At 37.3% G+C, this 22,093-nt stretch overlaps 1 long non-coding RNA gene across 2 annotated transcripts in view; it reads right to left on the bottom strand.

Annotated features, from left to right (window-relative positions):
- Positions 1 to 2,316: 2,316 nt before the first annotated feature.
- LOC131048506 (uncharacterized) overlaps positions 2,317 to 22,093 on the bottom strand; it is a 45,272-nt gene continuing 25,495 nt past the window's right edge. For both annotated transcript variants that reach the window (XR_009106452.2, XR_009106450.2), the window contains exons 3-4: positions 2,753 to 2,822; positions 2,317 to 2,630 (exon numbers count right to left, since the gene is read on the bottom strand). This is a non-coding gene — a long non-coding RNA (uncharacterized LOC131048506). The remainder of the gene's footprint in view (positions 2,631 to 2,752; positions 2,823 to 22,093) is intronic.

Below are 22,093 nucleotides of genomic sequence, written 5' to 3'. Positions count from 1 at the left end.
ACCAGTTGGAGCAGTTACCAGTGGAATTGTTTGGAGATTGTTGCTTGGAGGGACTAAGGTCCGGATCAGTGCAAAGCAATGTCGACTGTTACCGGAGGCTGATTTGTTGAGCAGATGATTTGTGGATCATAGTTTTGAGTTATAAGAATTGTTTTGTAATCCTGGGTTGCAGTCCAGCATGTGTAATTCCTGAGGGCCTATGCAATATCATTAAACTATTATAAGAAATGATATTTTCTGTTTTCCTAGTTATATCTTGTGTTTTGTGAACTGGTTACCGATATCTTTCATGTTGATTGTGTTATTGGTTGCAAGGCGAGGTTGTCCTTCATTGGATCTCCCTACCTTGTCTGCATCAAGAGTACAGCTATGTACCTGTTTTTTGCACACATAAAGAAAGGGAAATCTATTGGGAATAGGGGTTTGCCTTAGGTCAAAACCCGTTTTTGGAATTAACCATGAAATTGAAATATATGTAATTGAAATGATTGAAAGGAAAGGATGTCCTTTTGAGGGAGAGGTTGAATTATGACTAAAAATTGAATTATGATACCTCCTTGTGAAGTTTTCATTGCCTCCACATGGAATTAAGGTTTAGAAGTCTTCAACAAAATAGGATGAATAATGTATCCTTCAATACTAGAAACTTGACTTGTTGCTCCTAAGTTGAAAGAAGACTGGTGATTCCCAATTGCTTAAATGCTTGAATGTTTGATCTCGTGTATGCTTGATATCTTGTGTGTGTGTCAAATGAGAGGGGAAATCATCTTTATATAATTGCCCGTTGGTGAAATTGGCTAATTTTCTGACATGAGCCAACACAGAGAAGGAAATCCCATTCAATTTTGAAATAGGACCGAGGGGTCAAATTGGGCTTAATTTAGGGAGGACTATGGCGTGGTGCCATGGTCCTACCCTATTTTGGAGCAGGAATAAGGTGCCAAATGTGGTGCAATTTGAGTTAGGATGTCATTTGTGTTGTGCAAGAGCATAATCAGGACTTTAATCGAGCCGTGGGATGCAAACACTAAGGTGAGGACCCAAATCTTCTAAGGAGATTATAGGATTGAGAAGCGAGTTGGCTTAGGCAAGAATAGAAGCAACCAGATTAAGAAAGGAGGTTGATGTATTGAAATTGCACACTTCAAGGGTAGAAAAAAGGATTAAAATAGAGATAGCACATTCATTGCTTGAGTCAAGGATCGCTGAAATTTTGGATCATGTGGATACAGCTTGGGATGAGCATGTAGAATTACTAGCAATTTATCAAGAGCATTTGAAGTGGCAATGATTCTTAGCCCGCTCATTATCTCATATGAGAAAATTGCTTGCAATACTGTAGATCATGTTGATTAAACCCCTTCCTGAGTATCTAAATAGCATGATAATGAATTTCAAAGCAAATTTGAACTGGTTAAGAAATTTTTCATTATCCACTGGATGTAGACAAGGAGGATAGGCGATGAGCTTAGAAGTTTCCAATGCCTAGTTACAAGTCATATGCCAGGTGTGTCTGATAGATAAAAGAGTAAAGTGTGAGAAAAAAAGGTCCTCGGATGTGCACTAAAAGGTCCTCGGATGTGCACTACCTGAAGAACTTGGAAGCTTACATGGATGCACTATCAAGGATTGTTAGTGGAATGGTAAAGGTAGAGATGACAAAGACAGAGATTGAAGATGAAGACTACAAGGGACACATCAAGAGGCTTCAAGAGTTCAAGCAGCGTGTATTTAATCACTTCTGATCTTTTATTCCCTCTTTTCTTATACTTACAAGTTTTAAAATTTTAAATTTTCAAATTCTAAGTTTCCTGCCTTTTATTTAGAGCATGTTTCTTCGTTTTCCTCTTCTCGAAAATTATGAGTTGAAAGAGGTGCATTTCTTGATTTCAAAATGGGAAAGTCGTCAATTTTCAAGTATTACTCTTTGTTAATGCATATATTCCTGTACAAAGGTCTTCAAGTTTTGAATTTTTGTTTCCCGCCTTTTTTGAAAAGTTGCTTCCTTTTTCTTCCTCTCAATGCAATAAGTCAAAAGAAATATATTTCTTGGTTAGATGATAGATCTATGACAACACATACACAATTGAGTTGAATAAAATAACTACAAGAAAATTCGAATTGTCTCTTATTTTATTTGTTTACTTATATGAATGGATGTGTCTATAATGGATTAATTTGTCTTCACAATCAATTATGAATTTGTAGTATGAATTGCAGGTTTATTTCAAGGGAAGAAAATTAAATTTTGTAGTTATATTGTAGAAAAGTAGACATAACTTATAGTGATTCTTAAGTAAAGACAACAAATCCATGAGGAAGCTTTTGCAACTTGTCAATTTATTTATTATTAAGCAAAGTTGAAAGAGGATACAAATTAATGATGCAACAGAGGGCTAGACAATTAACATCAACAATCAACTTGTAATGGGACAACCTAATTGGTCTCTTTCAATGTCATAGAGGGCATTGCCTTGATTTTAAATAATGCCAATATAATGTATATCGAGTTGTATAGAGCATGCACCATGCCAAGATATTTGATTGATGACCTTCTAGCACCTTTACATTTAATTTGAAAACCCCATTGACATCATGAATGACATGTGAATTCTCATCAACCCATGTCCCTGCACATTTGGATCACCATGTAAGACCCAAATTTGTATTGAACTTTCATTTAGAAAATATTTTATGTTTTCTCCAATTTCATTTCACTACAAAATATGAATGGCTGGTGAAAGAAACTTACACCAAGAAGTAGGTAGCAACAAATTGGTTGAGTTATCCCAAACATTCGCCATCGAGAATATGTGTTGCACCTGAAGCCAAAAAGCATAAAACCAATATTAGATTTAATAAAGAAAATATTTTTAAACAATCTAACATATCAGATTACATAGTCAAGAATAAAGTAGAATGTTTTGAAAATATACCTTGTTCATATTTTTAACAAAATCTGAAAAAAAAACTGTGATCTCTTGGTCCTGGCACAAGATGGCCACCATGAGACCAAATTTGTGATAAGTTCATATTTTTGAGTTTTTGTCATAAATAAGGTCTTGAAAGACCATGTTTGATGTAATAAAGGTCATTGAGACCATCAAGAGTTGTGTTGAGTCTTATTAGAGTCACATTGCCAAAAATTGTCACTATAATGCAAATGTCTCAATAGGTCAAATATGATGTTTAATGATACGTAAGGTTCTTTTAGATATATTCGGACCTATTTAAATGAGTTTTGAGTCATGGTGTTTACAAGTTGATTCTAGGATCAAATTTTGACAAAGTTGTTAAATGTTGTCAAAGTTGTCAAGCAACTTTTGCATTTATATGGGTAATTAGGTGTTAGTTGGTAATGCAAGATCAAAAGTTGCTTATAACAGTTGGAGAGGGCTCAAAGAACATTTAAATAAGCCTATCCTCGATCAGTGTGAAGTTTGATATACTTTTGAAAACAAAATCAATAAAAATCTTGAAGTTCCCTGCACATTTCTTGTAATTCTTAGACGTGACAGTCTGTACTTTGGTGTTTTTCTCTATGATATCTCATTCATCTGCTTTTCAAACTCATTAGGAATGAAGATTAATTGAAACTACTTTAATTTGATCTTTGTTTCATTCATTTTTATTACGTTTTGACTGAGATATCAAAGTTTTGGGTGTAAACTGTCAAAACCCTCCCTAGGGTTAACAATGAGCATGTAATAATGTAAATCTCAATTTCTAGTCATTGGAAACCCACAAAATGGGTGGGAACTTATATAATGTCATCTCTTCCATATTTTTGTGTTTTCAGAGTCTCATGAGCATTTTGGAACATGCTAATGTATTGGAAAGTACTTATTTCTGTGTCTCAGTCTGAGAACAACATGGTTTCATGAAGTTTTGGGTGGTGAAGGTGCAATATTGGTCCTTGGGAGATCTTGTGAAGGGAGAGAGGAATGTGTGAGGGACCCCTTGGTGTGATCCAAAGGTTATCAAGTTGTAGAACCACAGCAAACAAAGTCTTTTGACTGTCCACACAAAAGCCTTAAGACTATCACAATTTGACAGTGAGTTGTATCGCTGCTCTTTGCAAACTTAGAAGTGAGTTTGATGATTGGGTTGGATGTCAGGGGTGAAGTGGAAGTGTTCTCCAACATAATTACTTGTGTTTGAAGTTCCATGGGTAAGGAATGGTCCAAGTTCATTGACTGTCCAAAATAAATTAAGACTATCACAGTAGGACAGTGCTGCAAACGTGGGTTTCTTTATGTCTATTAGGGCGGAAGGAGGGGTGTAGGTTGGCTTTTGGACGAAGAAGAGGAGTCCTCAAGGGTGTTATGAAGGTCTTAGTGATGGTGAGTATTTACTTGGCATTGGGAGTTGCATCCAAGACAACTAGAAGTCCTAATTGAAGATGGAATTGAGTGAGTGTTGGAAAGTTTGGATTGGGGTCTATTTATGTTGTTTTGCCCTACTTGAGTGTATGTCAATGTGTCAAGATAGTATCATGGAGTGGTTGAGAGAGAACAAGAGAGTCCAAACCAAAAGAATATGCATCTCGATCTGAGTTGACATTGGAGAGATGGCTTGCGTCCTTAATGTTGTCATCATGACAAGGAGAGATTCAACAAACAAATGATAAATGTCTGATAGGATGATATCTCGCTCATCAAGATGACACGAATGAACCTACTAAAGAGAATCTAAGGTAGCATTTGGAGAAGCCAAAATCTCTGTCAAACTAGTAGTTGGAGGTGACTGAATAGCTACCGATACTGGAGGTGTAGAAAGAGGAGAATTAGGAGATGTCTTTCAGTGTCATCATCATATATAGGATCATCATCATTATCAAAGGAGAGAAGCATGTCTATAGTTAGATCTTAGATCATCTGGGAATGGAGGTTCAATGGGACCTCCATACATTTCCCATAAAGTGGCCCAAAGAGTGCGAGGGTACTCAATGTGTGATAGAACCCATGTTGTGTGGTCCCCAACACTTAAACCAATTAATCCTAAGGCATGATCATTTCTACTTCCCCATGCAAATTTCTGCCAACAAGTACTTGGTTCGGGAATAAGCCCATTCAAATGTGGCAATAGATGAATCCATTGACAATGCTTTAGGATTATTTCACGCAAGGACTTGTAGTTTCCTTCTTCCAAAGTGATGATAGATGGATGATACTTTATTCCCATTTTAGACTTAGATTAGCCCCTTTTGGAACTTTATTTATGTTCGTGAATACATAAAAGAAATTAAAAGACAACCCCCAAGACAATGAAAAATCCCATTCTAAAACAATTTAATTTTCAAAAACTGCAAAAAATTGTTAATGCTTCTTCTTTCCAGCACCCATGAACTCTGATACCATGTAAAATTTTATCTAAACCCGCACAACACAGTAAGATCTAGCTAAAAAGAGAGAAGTAAAACTATTTCATTGATTGATTGATCATATACAAATGAATGAATTAGAAAATATATAGAGACTTCATCAAAGTAAAAAATAAGGAAAAACAAGAATAAAACCTAAAAATAGAGATATTCCTTAATTAGCTTAACAACTAAGCAAAAAATAGTTGTATCCAAGTCATGGGATTAAAACAAAAATCCATGATTATAATCCCATTAAACATGGAGGAAAAACTGATTTACGTGCACTAACACAAATGAGCACCAACTTTGAAAAATTTGTAGAGCTCATTCTCCTGGAAGGTCTAAGTCCTATGTAAACTCTCCTTTTGAGTTTTGAGATGGATATTGTCCTCCTCTATTTTCTTTGCAACACACTTCTCTTTGCTTGGATATTCAGATTTTGATTATGTAGGTGACTTGGAAGATAGCAAATCTGCATTTGATTTCTTAATGTTAAGAAGCAAACAGTGCCAGTCCTATCCTCCGCAGAAGCTGAATATATGGCAGCCTCTAAGGCAACTCGGGAAATCTTATGACTTCAAAGAATTCTTGAAAATGTATTGAAACAAAAAGTTTCATCTACATCACTCTTTGTTGACAATTAAATTCCAATCAAAATCCAATATTTCATGATCGAACCAAACACATCAACACCAAGTTTCAAAGTTTCAATTGATTCGACACTATGTAAAAGATGATAAGTGTACAACTCAAGGATTGGCCCATAGCAGACCAACCCGCAGATTTTCTTACCAAAGCAGTTGGATGAGAGAAGTTTGAAAAAATTTGAGGAATGCTTTGGTTTAATCCCTTTAGATAAGAGGGGAATGTTACAACATTAATCATCGGGATTAACTTTGTTGTATTTGTCTGTTTTGTTTGTTATGTGTTTGAACAGTTTTCTATTGAGGTAGTTGTGTTGAGTCTCAATGTGAATCAAATCATACAGTTTTGTTTTTTGCTGTTTAATTTGCAATTTCTGGCCTGAAAAAAAGTTTCTTTTGAATATCTTTCAATTTACCAATGACAAGTTTCGACCAATCTGCAACACCCTTCAAAACCTGAAATCTAAGCTCTCAACATTTACAATAATGCCAAAAATGTGTGATCCAGTTGCACAACATCATGTAGTTCATTTAATGCTAATTTAGTAATCCACAAAATTATTTCAGAGCTTTCAACAACATTATCAGCAAATACGAGAATCTCTACTTTGATTGTATCAAAAGCATCGTGAGAACATGATTTTCCATTTTGACAACCATGCTACTATCACCCTTCATGAAATGATCTTTTCTTTATGTTAGCCGGTGATGTTAACTACTAAGCTACATCGATAGCTGCATCATCTCTAGGCTTTGGGAATTTTGAATCTTATCAATATTGTTGGATATTTTGAGAATTAATAAATTTCATGGAAATAGTTTCGTAGACGTATCCATCTTTGCATATCACACCTCAATGAACCCAAACACGTCTCCAGCAGTGCAGTTGAGTTTAACAGGAATGCACATCTTTGGAGGGATAGAGACTTCTTCTGAATAGTATTATCACCATGAATAGTCTATTTTTCCAAATTGATCTAGGCTTATTTTCCTTACATAAAGCATAAGTGGAATTCTTGATATGCCTATTTTCCCAAATAAGGAATTCTAGATCAAACACTCTTGTTGAATTGTCACCCTACATATAATTTTATTTTGAAATCATGTTGACATTATCAATTTGCATATGTGAATATGCACGTGTGATCAAAATATGTTCCTTCCCCTTAAAATATTTTCATATATGATGTATGAATATTTTGAGGCAGTGTAAAGGGGAAGAACAAAGAAATGGACCCTTAGTTAAGGATGTGTACTCAAAATAAGAAAGAATAAGAGGTACTTGCTCCCATAGAATATAATTAAGGAAAAGATTTAAAAAAGAAAGAAAGAAAGAAGATACCATAGATAAAAAGAGGCCTAATGGCACATAAGAAAGCATGAAGAAGCATAAGGAGAGCAAGATAGAGGTAATATCAACATCATGCATTAGCAAAGAAAATAAAAAGGCAATATATGATAGAGGTAAGATCATTGTTGCAATGATCTCAATGTCATAATGGAGGCAGTGTAGAAAGGAATAAAAAGAGTACACGCGATGTAGACTAAGGTAGATAGAGGTGATTTTGAATGTTTTAAATATCATGTGAAGAAGAGAAGGGTATAGAAGTAGAAGGAGAAAGTGTGAAAACTATATCAATAAGTTTTTGGATATTATCATCAAAACTTGGAATTGGTTGGTGGAATGGCCTAGAAATCAATTATATGCATAGAGAGAATGTTAGTTGCCTATATTTTAGAAATTTCTTACATATATAAAGATGAAGAGTGATCAAAAGGGATTTACGTGGATGGGAAGTAATTATTTAGGAGGATGAATTAAATATGTATAGGAGCTATCATATAATTTAGATGGAAGAAGAGAAGTAGATGGAGTAGGAATTAACCATTCCTATTGGGGTGAAAGGTTTAATCGATGAAAGGAAGAAATAATAGAGATATCAACTAATGGAGAAAGAGAAGAAATGGATTGGTGATCTAAACATTGTATAAATGTGAAGTTTAGGTTCCACAAGGACCTTGATCATTTCCTTGTGTTCTTAATACCACTTCCATTGTGTCCATGTTTATGAAATATTTTGAATCTAGGCTTGTAATTGTTATCTAAATAAAAAAGAGGGGAATCCACATCATTGACTTATTAAAAAAAGATGTTTATACATATGTGGGAAAATAAGTAGTAAAAATGGTAGAAGATAATAGAACAATTCCTCCATAAGAGATTAAATGCATGTTTCATATAAAAAATGTTAAGTTAATTGGGCTCAAAATTTATGTTCACCTATGTAAGAAGGCGTGAGTTCTAAGGAACATTAATTATCACTGAGATATGAATTGAAAGAAGATTTATCTTTGCATGGTCTAAAGTTAGCAATACAAGATATAAGTGTTGTCTCTACTATGACTAATGTAAAAGGTATTGTTGATGTGTCTTTTACGCACATGCGAACACAGAATAAAATACCTTAAGTATCTTATCCTCTCTTGAATAAAATCTCTTGGATGTTGAAGATTAGCTTAAGGATCCCCCAAAAAGACTCCAAGGTTCATATATGTAGGATCACTACGTGTGGACAAGCTTAGTTGGTCATTGTGATTGTTGTTTCATCAAGGGGCATTTATGGTTCAAAAAGATTTCATGAAGTAATTGGCAGATGGTATGCAATGGGATTTTTTCCTAAGATTACTAAATATTATCAAAAAAATGGCAAAAGATGAGGGTTTAGAGAAATTCTAAGCTATTCCAAAATGAACGGATGAATAAATGACACAATTGAAACTCAACCAGTTATAGCTTTGCCATACAGAAACAGCTCCACTAAAACTAGTGCAATCTTCTACGAATGTTTGGAGATTTTCAAATTACTACTAATCATAGACACCATCAATTGAATGCATATCAATGATTTAGCAATAATCGAACTTAAACACTTTCAAATGTTCCAGTTGACCAAATAAGGCTCGCTTACAATCAGCAAGAAGCTAGTGGTATGGATAACGAGTTTCACAATATATCAAATGCAACATTCCATCATTTAATCTAAACACTAAAACTAACATCAAAGATTGACTTGAGATGACAAAAGAACCATGCAGTAAGCTTCATGGATTGAGCAAAAACACCTTAGCTTCAATGTTTTATTGATCCAATAGGCAAACAACAACAATCCTTCAAGTCTTTCTCTTGTCAATATTCTAGCACTATTACTCTCTCTTCTACTCTATTGCTATTTACTAACATCATCAACATTGCTATTAACCATTACAAATAAAATAAGCAGAGCTTATATAAGACTCCCAAATACAATGAAAGGTTGAGATCGAATGGAGATCAAGGACCAAGATCTTGCCACCTAAACCCTAATTAGGGTTTGATACAAATGAAAACCCTATCTAGATAATCATCATCATGAATCAACCAATAGGAAAATAGCATGTGCCAACATAGAAACTGAGGAAGCATCCTCCAATAGGAACGCGAAATGCCACATGGGATCATAACAAACTATCTTCTAGAATCTGGTTCCCTTTCTCACGTTCCTTTCTAGAATATTCGATGAATCTAGTCACCATCCCCTCTATTTCAGTCGAGCACAAAAAGATAGCATAAAAACCAAACCGAGACTCAGACAGATCCAACAACCAGAAAACAGAAAACGACCCAATTACATTAGGCTTCTGAGGGTCTCAGCGACCTTAGCCTCAAGGGCATTCATGGTATCAGCAGCAGCCTTCATAGCTTTGTGATCCACATTTTGAATAGCCAACTTTTTCTTCATGTTCCCACGGGTCCTTTTGCAGGATCCTTCACCATCTTGAGCCGCCTCAGCATCATCCCCAATAATAGCAACCCTATCCGGTTGTTCCAAACTATTCACCATGGTATTCATAACTATTGCAAACTGTTTGACAATTTTGTGACTGCTTACCATAATACTCTTGAGGGTATCCTGGATCTTGTTATAGCCTTCCTCAACGCAGGTAATGCATTCCTCCAGCCTTTTCTTCAGTTGATCAACCCCTTCCCCCGACTTCTTGATACAGTCCATGACCGACTTCTTCTCAGCCTCAGTCCAATTCCCTTCATTATTTGGATTACCATGAGTAGAACCAGCAGGGAAAGCTTCCATTTTGCTTCACAGGGCTCTTTGGTTGATCCTTATCTCCTTAAGTTCATGAAACAACCACTTGAACAAGCTGAAAGTATCAATAGCATGTTCACGAGCCATACCTAGCACATTTTCATAATCCTCCCTCTTATCATTAAGCTCATCACTTTTGGGATGAAGGTCTGCAATACCAAGTTCTACTGGTAATGTTAGTTTTGAACTTATTGCTTATTAACCAATTAACAGTAAATAAAATTAAAGTGCATACACCAAATAACATATAAAGAGGCAACACCATATCACCAATATTTATACGTGAAAAACCTTGTAAAGGGAAAACCCACAATGGGGCTAATATCCACAATATCTATATACTTGATCAAGGTATACAAATATTACATGAAGGGGATTGCACATGCAATCAGGCCAGCTGCCTAGAGCTCATTGCTCAATACAAAATGATAAGTCTCATTGACTTACAAAGCATTACAAAGTAATTACAAGAAGTATGAACTTATAAGATGCATCTAACCATGTTGGATAAGTTCCGGTTCATGCTCTAATATCCTTCACTATGTACCAGTTTGTTGATGCTATGTTTTGCTACCGATTAAGCTGTGCACGTGAAACTGCACACAAACGCTTCTAATCACTGACCAAAATGCATACCAATAATCACTAAATAATTCGCAATCAAATTTCGCATCACAAAACTTCATCAATCCATCGGTGAAAGGATCTCCTTAAATATCCTCCTATCTTCCACCATTCGGCTTCAATGAAAAGTATAAACCTATGGGCTGCCGGATCAAAATGAATTTCAAACATAATCCCAAAGATCATGTCGGCCTTCACACATTACCATAAATTCCATGAAAAAAATAATCGGGGCCATAAGATCTCCTAGCCGAGTCCTACCCATTACCGGGTTCCAAATGCACGTTATCAGGATCAGTTACCGAGATCGGGACTTAGTCGGTTGTGAAGCAAAGTGAATGTCGGATAAGTGAAATGAATGCTAGTAAACCTAAACAAAACAAAGTAATGAATCTCGATAGAATATTTACACCCGGAGATGAGTTGCCATCAATGACAACCCAGAATGCCATTAACTCTTATCGGATGAGTGTCAATTTGCCAACACTCTCTTGGTGTCTTCCTTATTACTTGAAGCACTAGGATGATAACATCTCTAGCATGAGTAAATGCTTCGGAGGCCTCTATGAGAATGTGATTTCTCCCAAGGACCCTTATGATTGTATCAAGTGTTTGCATGATACCCTTCATGAGCTTAAGGAGATTTTTATATCAGATCGTGGTAGTGCTTCAGACTTGCAGATTTTGTGAGAACGCCTAGTGTTGGAGAAGGCATCCCTTGGGCTTTATTAGACAGCGATTTCATTTGGGCATCTAGGCAATACCTCTTGTTATTTTGTGGAGGCAAATCGAAGATATAAGGTGTTGCCATTATCACAGTTGCAGAGCTTGGTCGCCACGTTTTTGTTCATGCCACCTTCTACATGCAATGATTTGATTGTAATGATTCCAAAAATTATAGAAGGGGGAGGCGATACCATTGGGACTGTTTGTAAGGTATTTTGGTGCCCATTTCAATTTATTTTGTGAATCAAATCTGAGGCAAGTCGTGGGCCTTCAGACCTTCGATTTGAGCTATTAATGCATATGATAGCTTGGAGACCTCTTGAGGAGAAGGGCGTTTTCATCTAGAGGAGGATCCGATCAGTTTGGAGGAGCATTAAGACTGCAGATCTCATGTAGTTCTCAGACCTTCTTGGCAGCAGCAGGGACAGCACATGGTAGAGTTCGGTCTTGCACATTGGAGCTATCATAAATGAAGATTTTGTTTGCATCTTCATCGCTATCATTGGGTGACAACAATTCAGATTTCTAGCTTCTTATTCCATTGTTTTCAGTTATGGATGTGTGAGTCTATATCAGTCCATAGTCCTCAGAAAATCTGAGATTAGTCTTGTAAATCAGTCCATACTTGGTCTTTTGACAGCATATTGTAATGGTTCTGTAAAGCGGAAAATCGAACCCTAGGTGTTCCCCCCCCACTCCAAGGAGAGAGAAAGGAGGTCACTAGGATTGACAGTTTTCACTTAGGAGAGACTTTACATTCAAAAGAGGGGTTGAAACCCACAAGATCCAATCCCACACAATGCAAGACTGAATTCTAAATGAGTTTCAAGGGTTGAGACAGCAAGGCTACCCTCTTTTGTAAAAAATGTAGATAGAAGGATTGAACTAGGAGTGTATGTGAAAGTAAGAAAGATTCGCTTGCAAACAGAAATAGAAACATGGGATGAAGCTGCGGACCTGGAATTAGCAGTAAAATGTCGAGACGATGCTGTCCTGCAAGTTTAAGCGAAAGTTGACGGGACGATGGCACCCGGCGTGCACACGGTCCTCCGAAAAATCCGCGAAACGAAGGGGGATCTGTTCGTCTCTGCACAAGGGTTCCAGATCTTCAATTACAGCCGCATACCTGCAATCTTGTTGTAAGAATGTTTGTATTCTTACATGCGAAGGTGTAAATGTTGTTGTATGTTGTATGTTGTAAGTGATCTCCTCTTCAATGGTTGAATCCTTGTCTTGAATGCAACACTTAGCCTTGAATGGAGACTTAGAATGCTCAATTGCTTGAAGGAATGTTTGAATGCTTGAATGTTTGAATGTTTGAATGTTTGTCTATCGCTTCCGCCTCTTGCACACGTATATCCCTTCCCCCTTAAAATGGGAGAGGAAATGTAGTTTATATACTTGTCAATTAGGGTTAAAAGACTGATTTTTCCGACCTTGGGCCGACCTAGAAAGATTATTTATCAAATTGCAAACTTGAAGACCCGATGCCCAAAAGAAACCGGGCCCAAAATAGGGCCAGGGACCAGGGCGCTGGGCGCCATGGTCTTGAGGGACCAGGGCGCTGGGCACCATGGTCCCACCTCCTGGGACAGCAGGGTGCAAGGAAGGATCAGGCCAAGGTACAGAAATATGCAGTTTTTAATGCCGTAAACGGGTTTCGGGGTCTCCATTCAGGTTCAGGTTGCGTCGCCATCGTGAAGACCCAAATGCAGTCGAAATTGCAAGTGTCGCAATTTTAGGACGCTACATTTAGCCCCCACTTTAGCGGGAGTATAAGCGTACGCCCATACTTCCGGTAAAGTACAAGGAAACAACATTGAAAGACTTTCACCACGTCAAGGAGGCAAGATACACCAAGCCCCCAGTGGACTAAAGATCTTACAGCTTCGATTGACAAAGTAAAAGGGAAGATCACGAGGGAGAACCATGACTGTCAGTAGTAAGGTTCCCTCACTATGAGTCATGTAAGAAAAATACCAAAAATTTTCAAGGCAAAGCTAAATTCGCCAAGAAATTTTCAAGTATCCTGAAGGGATATGGACGGGGTGTATGCCCCCTACGTTAAAGCGATCGCACCCGCCTCAACGGGGGTGATTGCTTTAAGGTAGTGATACACATAAGAAATGAGAAGGGAAAGGAGCACGTTATCACAAAGATTTAGCCCCCAAGTGTGAGATAAACCCAAGGATAATAGACACAAAACACAAAGCACGAGGTGACTTCGCTTTCCTCGGGGTCAATATGCTGTATGATAATTCATGTATATCATATGTATGTATGCATAATTGTTCTTCATTCCCCAATCAAGGAAGGTCACCTAGAAGAAGGGAACACATGTGTCTTTTGAGTCAACATGAGAGAGACCAAAAGAGATCTCAATGCTTTGCATCGTCCTCAAGTAGACAACACTAAGGACAACAAATAGAAGAATGAGAATAACACATAGAAGAAGTAACAAAAGAAAGAGAGGAGGAGAGAGTCTGCTATGCTAATGAAACTAGTCTAGCACGTCATCCACCCCTCGATCTTGTTGATCAATATTTCGGGAAGGCAGGAAACACGCTAGAGGAGGAACATCCAACACAGCAGATGGAGCTATCACGAGATCCAAACAAGGGCTATGTTCATGTTCCAAGCCACGTTGTTCTTGTCTAGGAGCTAGGATAAGTGCTTTAGAAAATTCGTTAGATATATGGTTATCAACATCAACATATTCATATTCACTATCAGAAGAAAGAGGAGTAACATTTTCATCATGAATAACATTTTCATCTATATCATCATCAAGATTTATAAAAATATGATCTTTCACTCGTACAGGATCAAAATCATCATGCATCTTATGCTTAGGAGATTTTGGAGAAAATGGAATAATGCTAGTTGAAGGTGTTTTTGGAGATTGCAAAGTTTGAAAAGCAGCTGCCTGAGCTCTAAGACGACGCTTTCGTCGGCGTTCACGCGCAGAACGATTTCGTCTAGTCTTAGTAGGAAGTTGAGAAGATTGAGGAGGAATGTTCTCATCCTTATCACTTGGGTGTTTAGGTTGTGGTCTCTTAGGTTGGATAATAGGAGAAGAGGAAGGTCTCTTCTCTCTATAAAAGGAAGGAGGAGGAACTGCTCCATATAAAGGAGGAATATTTGGTTTAGGAAAGAGACCAAGTCCATCATGACGAGGAGGTATAGGTCTGCTTTTAGAAAGTTTATTAGACATAGACATAGTCACATTCATGGGAATGGGTTGGGAATCTTCTTGAGGAAAGACATTAGTTTTATCTTTCAAAGGAAGAACTTCCTTCTCAAGAACGATAGGAATATCAAGTTTGGGTGTTCTAGGTTCACTTAGAGATAGGATCATATCTTTTTTCCACTTTTGATAAGATTTGAATAGATGATCACTTCACGGTGGAAGAGATTGGAATTGTTTAGGCCAAAAATAATCAATAGGAACGCTAGAAGTTTTTTCAGCTGGTTTAAAGAGAATATGATTGACAGTAACAACTTCACCGTTATGGGGAAATTTCAAACACTTGTGAATAGGAGAAGCAATAGCTTTCATGGAAGATAGCCAAGGATAGCCTAGCTTCACACGAAATTGTTCGGATGATGGAATAATAGCAAAGCTCACGTCAAGGGATTTGTTATGGACCTCAATAGGTAATGTAATAGAACCAATTGCAGGAAAAGAAAATGCATCAAATAATTTCACAACCACATTTGTTTTGTCATAGATCACTTGATTCAATTGCAAAGTAAAAAGAAATTCTTCAGTAATGACATTAACCATGCAAGAAGGATCAATAAGCACTCCACGGCAAGGTGTATTCTTGACTTTTGCAACTATATATAAAGGACCATCAGGTGCCCTGATAGTTTCACTAGAATCAAATGTGATGGAAGGTTCTTTAGGGATTTTCTACTGCTCTACAAAGTTAATCACATTCGGAGTCATAGACACAAGACCATCAGGTGAGAAAGAGGAATCATTAGTCTCAATCACATTAGAGGTATGAGAAGGTAATGGATCAGTAAAAATCTTAAGATTTTGGTTAGGAGGAGCTACAGATGTGTTGCCTTTATCATTCACACCAGAAATAGAGATAGTATTATTATCAATCAAATCTTGAATTTTACCCTTTAAAGCAAAACATTTTTCATTATCATGCCCAGGTTGACGATGAAATTGACAAAAAGATTTGTTATCAAAATAGGGTGAATTAATCTTTGCAGGATCTATTTGCTTTATAGGAGGGAGAGTAAGCACATTTTGTTCCAATAACTTATTCATAATACTATGCAATGATTCATTCAAAGGAGTAAACTTTCTTTCTTACTTGAAAAACTTAGAAATAGGAGGCACACCTGATGCTGCATTCACATTATTGTTGATGATGTTTTCATTGAACTTAACGGACTCTCTGTTCGGTTTAAACTTCCCAAATTGTTGTTGACTACTATCACCCTTATCACTCGGAGCCATAGGATTTGCTTGTTCCATTTGACTCACAGTCAGTTGATAATTGTGAAGAGTTGCACACAACTGTTGGAAGGAAGTAAACTCAGAAAACAGAAGTTTTTCTCTAATATCTTTTTGTAAATTAGAAATAAAGATTCTTTGAATATCATTGTCAGGCACTGGAAAAGAAATTTGAGCACACAAATGCTTATATCTACCAATGAAATCAGTCACTTTTTCTTTAACACCTTGTTTACAATGCATTAAATCAATCAAAGTAACTTTAGGACCTATATTGTTTTGAAATAGTTGAATAAAAGCATTTGCAAGTTGTTGGAAAGAAGTAATAGAATAGGAAGGCAACGAGCAATACCATTGTAGAGCCTTATCTCTTAATGTCCTAGTAAACAGTTTTGCAAGCAATCTTTGGTCATGAGCAAAATCGGTACATATTGTTTGAAAGGTCTTAACATGTGTTAGAGGATCACCTTTACCATTATAAAGCTCCAACTGCGGGATTTCAACATGCTTAGGAGGGATAGCTCGAACAATGTCAAGAGAAAGTGGGCTCGCAACATCAAATGTGGGCACACTAAACTTAGATTGATTCATAGAGGCAATTTGTTGCTGTAAAGAAGAGACAGTTTGTGCAAGATTGTTAATGGTCGCTTCAGTCGAAGAGTTCATATTAGACGTGTTAGATTGTGATGGAGGTATTATGTTATTGAAAGAAGGTATTGATTGAGAGTAAGGTGGCGGAACACTATGATGGTTAGTCATAGGAGATGATTGGAAAAAAGGAGCACTACAAGGAGGAATGGAATGGTTAAATGAATTGGCCCCTTGCGCCATGTTCATTTGTGAAGATGTAATAGGGACACTCATTGAAGGAATGAATGAAGAAGTCGGATTGAATGAAAGAAGTGGGTTAATTGAAGAGGAAGGATTGCCCCCATGACTGGTGATCATAGGCAGAATGTCTTGTATTGAAGTAGTCATTATGTTTGATGTAAAAGTAGGTATACTAGCAATAGAAGTTGTCAAAGGAATAGAATGATTGACTTGAGTAGGAGGTTGTGTATAGCCTAAAGTTTCGGCACAACTCTTCATAGGCATCACATTCGAATCCACGATGTGTGCAATACCACGCAAAATATCAATTCCGTTCTTATCACTTTGAACCATACGTTTTAGACCCTCAATTAATGAAAGAGCTTGACTATCGGGGTATTCTTGAGACATCCATTGATGAAAATCATCAAATTGGTTATCCAATTTTGAAAGTTGTTTTACAGAAACCTCATGGAGAGCTTCTTCATCATTAGGAGGATTAGAGGAATTACCCGTGTCCTCGTTAAAAAGGCCATTCAAATTAGGTTCCATCTCCTCGGTAATTAAACCTTGGAAAGACTTAATTCTAAGGCTTCGTCTAACGGGAATAGTGTAAGTAGGGCTTATTGTTGTAAAACTCATGCACTAGAGAGAGAGAGAAGATTTTGAATTTAGAGGTAGCAAATTTCAATAAAATCAGCCAATCTCCTGGATTTAAGCTGTTAAATGCAATCACGACAATCTCCCAAAATTTCGGAAAAAATGTCAGGGACCGTGGCGAACGAAGTGCACACGGTCCTCGCAACTTTTTTTGAAATTTTCAGGGATGAAAGTTATGATGATTTTAAAGCTAATCTGAAAAAATTGAGTGATTTTACGATCTGTAGATAGGCCAAATTAAAGTTGCAATCTCAAAATTGAACCCTACCAAGATTGTTGAAAAATGCAAAATTTGAATTTTGAAAAAGAGAGGGAAACTGAAATTTTGAATTTTATGATTTTAGAGGGAGTACTAAGAGCAATGCAAGTTTTGAAAATTAAAAGTTGACTCAATTTCGCGCAAAATTCAATTTTGAAAGTGGAAATCAAAGTTGTTGCAATTAAACACTTAATTTCAAAAGTCACAAATTGCAAAAATTTGAATAAAGCACTGAAACTTTGAATGAATGCCAACACACCTTTCAGATTTAGGACAGTAAGAACACAATTTTGACACAAAATTTCAATTTCAACAATTTTTGAATGATTAGAAGCCTTAATCCAAGCAATCACTAGACCAACTTTGACTTTAATTTTGAAAGTGTTAGAATTGATGAAATCAACCAAGATTCTGGATTTTAGCAGAAAAATACAGTAAGATCTAGCTCTCGAAATTTCGGAAAAAATGTCGGGGACAATGGCGTTCGGGGTGCACACGGTCCTCGCAACTTTTTTCCAAATTTTCAGGGATGAAAGATATTATGATTTTGTTGCGGAATCCAAAGTTACAGCCGATTTGGAGATGTTCTAATCAGTGAAATTATCAGTCAGAGGTTGAATCAAGAGGGTTTAAAAATTAGGGTTTTGACACTTAACCACTTAATTTTCAGAATTAAAGCACAAATATGAATTGATAATTTGCAATAGAAAGGTAGATCTGAAACAAGCATTAACCATTAAACATTTCGCAAGTTCAATTACTAAAAAGAAAATTTAGGGTTTTCATGCAATTAACCTCTAAAATTTGTAAAAGATCAAACATGAAAATGTAATTAAGGAGGCAAAATTTTCAGATCTAACCATGAATAATCAGAATTAAGATGTTCACGTCGGGTTCACCAAAATGTAAAGCGGAAAATCGAACCCTAGGTGTTCCCCCCCCACTCCAAGGAGAGAGAAAGGAGGTCACTAGGATTGACGGTTTTCACTTAGGAGAGACTTTACATTCAAAAGAGGGGTTGAAACCCACAAGATCCAATCCCACACAATGCAAGACTGGATTCTAAATGAGTTTCAAGGGTTGAGACAGCAAGGCTACCCTCTTTTGTAAAAAATGTAGATAGAAGGATTGAACTAGGAGTGTATGTGAAAGTAAGAAAGATTCGCTTGCAGACAGAAATAGAAACATGGGATGAAGCTGCGGACCTGGAATTAGCAGTAAAATATCGAGACGATGCTGTCCTGCAAGTTTGAGCGAAAGTTGACGGGACGATGGCGCTCGGCGTGCACACGGTCCTTCAAAAAATCCGCGAAACGAAGGGGGATCTGTTCGTCTCTGCACAAGGGTTCCAGATCTTCAATTACAGCCACGTACCTGCAACCTTGTTGTAAGAATGTTTGTATCTTACATGCGAAAGTGTAAATGTTGTTGTATGTTGTATGTTGTAAGTGATCTCCTCTTCAATGGTTGAATCCTTGTCTTGAATGCAACACTTAGCCTTGAATGGAGACTTAGAATGCTCAATTGCTTGAAGGAATGCTTGAATGCTTGAATGTTTGAATGTTTGTCTATCACTTCCGCCTCTTGCACACATATATCCCTTCCCCATTAAAATGGGAGAGGAAATGTAGTTTGTATACTTGTCAATTAGGGTTAAAAGACTGATTTTTCCGACCTTGGGCCGACCTAGAAAGATTATTTATCAAATTGCAAACTTGAAGACCCGATGCCCAAAAGAAACCGGACCCAAAATAGGGCCAGGGACCAGGGCGCTGGGCGCCATGGTCCCACCTCCCGGGACAACAGGGTGCAAGGAAGGATCAGGCCAAGGTACAGAAATATGCAGTTTTTGATGCCGTAAACGAGTTTCGGGGTCTCCATTCAGGTTCAGTGTTGCGTCGCCATCATGAAGACCCAAATGCAGTCGAAATTGCAAGTGTCGCAATTTTAGGACGCTACAGGTTCTTAATAGGGATTGAGCTAGTTTGGGTTTACATCTTATTTTGACAGTACTCTGAAGTTGTATGTCAAGTATTTGATTAAATGACAACAAGTAGTTGTGTGTCTGATAATGAACCCTGTTTATCCCTAATTCATTGTGGTTGTTGTTCCTAGTTATTTCTATGATATTCTATCATTGTTGTGGCCCAACTTACATGTAAAGTTTTCCTTGGAATATCCTTAAAGTCAAATTGAAACTGAGATCAGCAGATTAAACTATGACAGCCAAGTGTTTGATGAAATGTCCAAGTGAAAAATATTAGGATTTCATATCAGAACTTAGCAGGGACATTACAATGGAGCAAGGTGATGAAGTCTCTATATTCATCATTGAAGTGTACCCTGTGCAGTCTATCGAGCCAGCTGCTTCTTCCTCCTCTACTCTTCTTTAACCAAACTTTGTCAATGATCTTTGCACAAGCATCTGGATCATCATCGTAGGTTGATTTAGCTCCTTCCAAGGTTATGTAGACCATTTCCTTGGGCTCAGGTAGATGGAATGTCTCGCTGATTGTTGTCTCCGAGAGATATGCAAGCACTTTCCCATCCTTCGCCATAATTCTCCAAGAGTCAGAGTCATACTGTTGAGGACACTCTATAATGAGCTCGTAGCATTGCACTGCAGGAGGAAAGCCAGTTGCGTTTATGAGTCCACTTTCAATCATCTTCTTGGCTATTGTTGTAGGTTCGTTGATGTATGATGGGTGGCAAAACTTCTTGGTATCGAACTTGCCAAGATTTGTGTCTCCAACTTTGCTCCAATTCGACGTGATCCTGCTCTCGAATGCACTCCCCTTCATATCTTCCTTGATGAGCGCCTGGGGGGAGAAAGTCTTGTTTTGTTTGGGAGACGCTATCTTTCACCTATGAGAGATGTGCAAGTTAGAATAATGGTGATACAATGAAGCTTGCTTAGTTAACTACAAAATGAGTTTGCTAAAGACTGATTTATTCATTAAATGCATTAGGACGGTCTGATTTACTTCAATGAACTGATTATCAATCCTAAATCAAACCTGCTCCTGCCCTTACATCAGCCTACATAAAGTACTTACTTCTGACTTCAGTCCTAAAATCTAATTAATGAAGCAATTGTTGATGTTAAAGGTTCGCTTTCTTCTTGATCTTCTGGTGCTGGAGGATTAAATTCGCCCTTCAATCTGCCTAAATTCACCCTTGTGAAGATGTTGCTGAGCTTTTGAAACAGATTCGCCTATATGATGTTGTTGTTGCTGATCTTTTGGGAGAAATTCGCCTTTATGATGTTAGAGTCTCCAATCTTCACTTGAAGTTCGCTGACTACTGCTCAAGAGAGAAGGAATATTTGTTTGATTTGATGTCAAACTGATTGTTTCATTCTTACCTTTATAGGCGATCAAGTGAAATGTTGTGCCCTTTCCTATGTAGGCCAACCTTGTCAATTTAAAACAAAACAAAAACTACCCTTTGCCGACCTGCCCCATGATTAATTTCAATTTTTTTAAATTTACTTTAGGCGCCTAAGTAAATTGATTAAATCATGAAGTTTATTGCTGAGTGGAATTCACTCCAAGTCTCTTGATCCTGAAGTTCGCTCCAATTCCTTGACTCCCGAAGTAGGAATTTCGCTCCAATTACTCAATTCATGAAGTATGAACTTCGCTTTAAGTTGTGTGTACTTGAAGTCTTATTCCAATCGCCTTTTTTGCTAGGTTCGCTTCTCTAATCCAAAGATGAAATTCGCTCCAAAACTCTCAAACCTGAATTTCGCTCCAATACTTCAACTCATGAAGTTGCGAAATTCGCTCCAAAATGTGAGATAATGAAGTAGAAATTTCGCTTGGGTTGCTCAACTCATGAAGTATGTTTTTTCGCTCCACTTGTTAAGTCCATGAAGTAGAGAATTCGCTCCAACCTAGCAACTCAAGAAGTTGTGAATTTCGCTCCAACTTAGCAACTCATGAAGTTCATGTTTTCTAATTCGCTTCATTCAATTAAATCCAACTTCACTTATGAAGGCTTGAAGACGTAAATCGCTCCAACTTGGGAGATAATGAATTTCGCTCCAAAAGGTGAACTCGTGAAGTTCGCTCCAAACTACAAAGTCATGAAGTTATCTCCAAAACACAAAGTCATGAAGTTTGCTCCAAAACACAAAGTCGTGAAGTTCGCTCCAAAACACAAATCGTGAAGTTTGCTCCAAGAAGACAACTCATGAAGTTCACTCCAAGATGACAACTCTTGAAGTTTGCTTGTGAATGCTTGAACATGAAGTGAGTGATTCCAAATTTATTTCATCTACTTATCTTCCATTTCGCTTGTGAAGCCTTGAAGGTGAAATTCGCTCCAATACCTCAACTCATGAAGTTCACTTTAGATCATCTACTCATGAAGTTAGGAATTCAC

This window comes from Cryptomeria japonica, chromosome 7 (assembly GCF_030272615.1).
Source record: "Cryptomeria japonica chromosome 7, Sugi_1.0, whole genome shotgun sequence".
NCBI lineage: Eukaryota > Viridiplantae > Streptophyta > Pinopsida > Cupressales > Cupressaceae > Cryptomeria > Cryptomeria japonica.
Note: the sequence above shows the minus strand (reverse complement) of the source record. Positions and strands in the feature narration are given on the sequence as shown.